We start from the raw sequence: 5000 nt of genomic DNA, 5'->3' as shown, positions 1-5000 counted from the left end.
CTGAGGGTATACTACACAGACCTGAACAGACCTGAGGGGTATACTACAAACAGACCTGAGGGGTATACTACAAACAGACCTGAGGGGCATACTATAAACAGACCTGAGGGGTATACTACTGTACAAACAGACCTGAGGGTATACTACAAATAGACCTGGAGGGGTATACTACTGTACAAACAGACCTGAGGGGTATACTACAAACAGACCTGAGGGGTACAAACATACCTGAGGGAGTATAATACAAACAGACCTGAGGGGTATACTACTGTACAAACAGACCTGAGGGGTATACTACAAACAGACCTGAGGGGTATACTACAAACAGACCTGAGGGGTATACTACTGTACAAACATACCTGAGGGGTATACTACAAACAGACCTGAGGGGTATACTACAAACAGACCTGAGGGGTATACTACAAACAGACCTGAGGGGTACACTACAAACAGACCTGAGGGGTACACTACAAACAGACCTGAGGGGTACACTACAAACAGACCTGAGGGGTATACTACAAACAGATCAGAGACTACAGGTATACTACAAACAGACCTGAGGGGTACACTACAAACAGACCTGAGGGGAATAATACTGTACAAACAGACCTGAGGGGTATACTACAAACAGACCTGAGGGGTATACTACAAACAGACCTGAGGGGTACACTACAAACAGACCTGAGGGGAATAATACTGTACAAACAGACCTGAGGGGTACACTACAAACAGACCTGAGGGGTACACTACAAACAGACCTGAGGGGTACACTACAAACAGATCAGAGGGGTACACTACAAACAGACCTGAGGGGTACACTACAAACAGACCTGAGGGGTACACTACAAACAGACCTGAGGGGTACACTACAAACAGACCTGAGGGGTACACTACAAACAGATCAGAGGGGTACACTACAAACAGACCAGAGGGGTATACTACAAACAGACCTGAGGGGTACACTACAAACAGACCAGAGGGGTACACTACAAACAGACCTGAGGGGTATACTACACACAGACCTGAGGGGTATACTACAAACAGACCTGAGGGGTATACTACAAACAGACCTGAGGGGTATACTACAAACAGACCTGAGGGGTATACTACTGTACAAACAGACCTGAGGGGTACACTACAAACAGACCTGAGGGGTATACTACTGTATAAACAGACCTGAGGGGTATACTACTGTACAAACAGACCTGAGGGGTATACTACTGTACAAACAGACCTGAGGGGTACACTACAAACAGACCTGAGGGGTATACTACAAACAGACCTGAGGGGTATACTACAAACAGACCTGAGGGGTATACTACAAACAGACCTGAGGGGTATACTACAAACAGACCTGAGGGGTATACTATAAACAGACCTGAGGGGTATACTACTGTACAAACAGACCTGAGGGGTATACTACAAACAGACCTGAGGGGTATACTACTGTACAAACAGACCTGAGGGGTATACTACAAACAGACCTGAGGGGTATACTACAAACAGACCTGAGGGGTATACTACTGTACAAAGACAGACCTGAGACCTGGGGTATACTACTGTACAAACAGACCTGATACTACGACAGGGGGGTACACTACAAACAGACCTGAGGGTATACTACAAACAGACCTGGGTACACTACAAACAGACCTGAGGGGTACACTACAAACAGACCTGAGGGTATACTACAAACAGATCAGAGGGGTATACTACAAACAGACCTGAGGGGTACAGTACAAACAGACCTGAGGAATACAGTACAAACAGACCTGAGGGTATACTACAAACAGACCTGAGGGGTACACTACAAACAGACCTGAGGGGTATACTACAAACAGACCTGAGGGGTACACTACAAACAGACCTGAGGGGTATACTGTACAAACAGACCTGTATACTAAACAGACCTGAGGGGTATACTACTGAGGGTACAAACAGACCTGAGGGTATACTACAAACAGATGAGGGGTACAAACAGACCTGAGGGGTATACAAAACACCCTGAGACCTGAAGGGTATACTACTGTACAAACAGACCTGAGGGGTATACTACTGGCACAAACAGACCTGGAGGGGTATACTACTGTAAACAGACCTGGATACTACACACAGGGGTACACAAACAGACCTACAAAACAGATGAGGGTATACAGAGGGGTACACTAAAACAGATCAAACAGACCTGAGGGGTACAGTACAAACAGACCTGAGGGGTATACTACAAACAGGCCTGAGGGGTATACTACAAACAGACCTGAGGGGTATACTACAAACAGACCTGAGGGGTATACTACAAACAGACCTGAGGGTACACTACAAACAGGCCTGAGGGGTAACCTAAACTTGAACATGGGTTGATGGCTTAAACAATTAAATCAATCCATGCCAATTTCAAAAATATATTCCCCCCAATAGTTATTTCTGAACATTTAAGCAAGTTAGCTGGCTAACTCGTTACATCCAGCTTTGAGACATACCCCCTGGGCTTTTGACCCATGCCCCCTTTTATAAACCTTATATGGCCAACCAGCTCGATGAGCTTGTGGCTGGTGAAGTAGGCAACCAGCTCTGGTCTTTGGCTCAGCACCGAGCACACTCCAAATAGCGTGGTGGTCCCTTTCAGGTCCTCCAGGTGCCAGTAGAGGAACGTGAACACAAAGCCGTAGCCGAATCCCATAAACCAGGCCACGAAGAGCACTGAGCCGTACTGCACGCTACACAGCAGCCGAATGAGGTCCTGATAACGAAACTGTTGGCTGACGACACTTTGGGGTTCTAACGATTCCACCGCATGCCCTTTGGGAGATGAAACATCACTGGACGCTTGAGGAGGCTCTGCCTCCTGTCTCTTATCCTCCTCCAGCTGAGCCTCCATTGGCCGGTGGTCACTAGTACTACTCTCAAAGTAAAACTGTGTGGACAATATCAAAGCTACGGCCATCAGGACTCAAAGACAATAAAGGCTATCTGATAGTTCTTGTAGTTGGGCACGATGCAGCCAGTGCCCTGGATGAAGAGCTTGATGTGGGTGTGGTCGATCCAGATGCCTACGCAGAGCATGGCCAGGCCCCAGCCCAGGGAGCCCCACATCCTCTGCAGGCCGAGCGGTCCTGGTGGGGGCCCAGGTACTGCAGGGTGCGCGTGTCACTATGGTGACAGCCGGAGCGCTGAAGAACTCGCCGATGATGATGACTAGCAGGATCAGGAGGAAGATGGTTTCCACCTGGTCGTGGTTGGAGATCATGTGGTAGGACTTTGGGAATGGTTGTGGTTGTTGGTTTGGTTTTGTGGTTAGATTTGAGGAGGTTTTGAGCTGGCTGTTGTAGTGGGGTGGTGGAAGGGGAAGATGTTGTTGTTGTGATGTTGGGGGGAAGGCACAGGTCCAGTGACGGCCGCCACCATCGCTCCTCATACCTGTACAGGGCCGCCCCCTAACTGAGTCTGATGCTAAACCATGTTGATTCGAAGAGGAAAACAGTCTCCAATCACACCCCTGCGGTCCCTACTGTAATTGGCCGGCAGACCAAGGTGGGCAGGGCTGGTGGGGCGTGCGACTGTGGGTTTCCTCTCCACGCATGTTATGGAGGCAGGCTTGATGAAGCCGATTCCGCAGTTGAACACCAGCCAGCAGAAAACGGAGAACACAAGCACCACCTTGCCCTTCTTGAAGCGGTCCGCCACCACCCCCCAAAAGGGGGCGCTACAGAATTCAATGAAGTACCGGATCCCGACCAGCAAGCCGCTCTGACTGGGAGTCATCCCCAGCTGTTTGTAGTACACAGGCAGCAGTGGGTGTAGGGACCCATAGGCTGCATAGAAGAAGAAGTAGAAGACCTTGGAGATGAGGAGGTGGTTGTCGATCCGTACGCAGTTCCTCTCCAGGCAGTCATTACTGGGGTTGGAGGAGGCTGAGTCAGGTTTGTCTGTGGGGGGAGACTCTGGACCTTGGGAGGCAGAGGTGGGGCCCGCGCCCACCGGTATCTGCTCCAGGGTGTTGGACAAGGTGTTGAAGGGTTCTGCCAGGACATACTTCCTCTTCTGATACCCCTCGTCATCCGTCAAGATGGCCACCTGGTCGTCACTCGCCATCTCTCTCTCTGTGTGTGTGTGTGTGTGTGTGTGTGTGTGTGTGTGTGTGTGTGTGTGTGTGTGTGTGTGTGTGTGTGTGTGTGTGTGTGTGTGTGTGTGTGTGTGTGTGTGTGTGTGTGTGTGTGTGTGAGTGAGTGAGTGAGTGAGTGAGTGAGTGAGTGAGTGAGTGAGCGAGTGAGTGCAAGTGAGCAAGAGGGGAGAGAGCGAGAGAGAGAGAGAGAGAGGGCGTGAGAGAGAGAGCGTGAGAGAGAGAGCGTGAGAGAGGGGGAGAGAAAGATAGGGGGTGAGAATGAATGGGGAGAAAAGGAGAGCAAGAGAGGGGGAGTGAGACAAAGAGAGAGAGGAAAGAACACAAACAACATTGTAAATACAACCTATATTTATCTGATCTTGATTGTCCCTTTCATACTTCAACTATTTGCACATCGTTACTGTACATAGCCACTAATATAACACATTTCTATATTACTTTAAAACTTTTGTGAGTAATGTTTACCCTTCAGTTTTTGTATTGTTTATCATGTATTTCACTTGATTTGGTAATGTAAACATTTGTTTCCCATGCCAATAAAGCCCATTAAATTTAAAATGAATTCAGACAGACAGACAGACAGACAGACAGACAGACAGACAGACAGACAGACAGACAGACAGACAGACAGACAGACAGACAGACAGACAGACAGACAGACAGACAGACAGACAGACAGACAGACAGACAGACAGACAGACAGACAGACAGACAGACAGACAGACAGACAGACAGACAGACAGACAGACAGACAGACAGACAGACAGACAGACAGACAGACAGACAGACAGACAGACAGACAGACAGACAGACAGACAGACAGACAGACAGACAGACAGACAGACAGACAGACAGACAGACAGACAGACAGACAGAC

At 48.8% G+C, this 5000-nt stretch overlaps 1 pseudogene; it reads right to left on the bottom strand.

Annotated features, from left to right (window-relative positions):
* LOC124029268 overlaps positions 1–4095 on the bottom strand; it is a 15217-nt pseudogene extending 11122 nt beyond the window's left edge.
* Between the last annotated feature and the right edge of the window lie 905 nt (positions 4096–5000).

Source organism: Oncorhynchus gorbuscha, unplaced genomic scaffold, assembly GCF_021184085.1.
Source record: "Oncorhynchus gorbuscha isolate QuinsamMale2020 ecotype Even-year unplaced genomic scaffold, OgorEven_v1.0 Un_scaffold_5940, whole genome shotgun sequence".
Lineage (NCBI taxonomy): Eukaryota > Metazoa > Chordata > Actinopteri > Salmoniformes > Salmonidae > Oncorhynchus > Oncorhynchus gorbuscha.
This window is presented reverse-complemented; position numbering and strand designations above follow the sequence as displayed.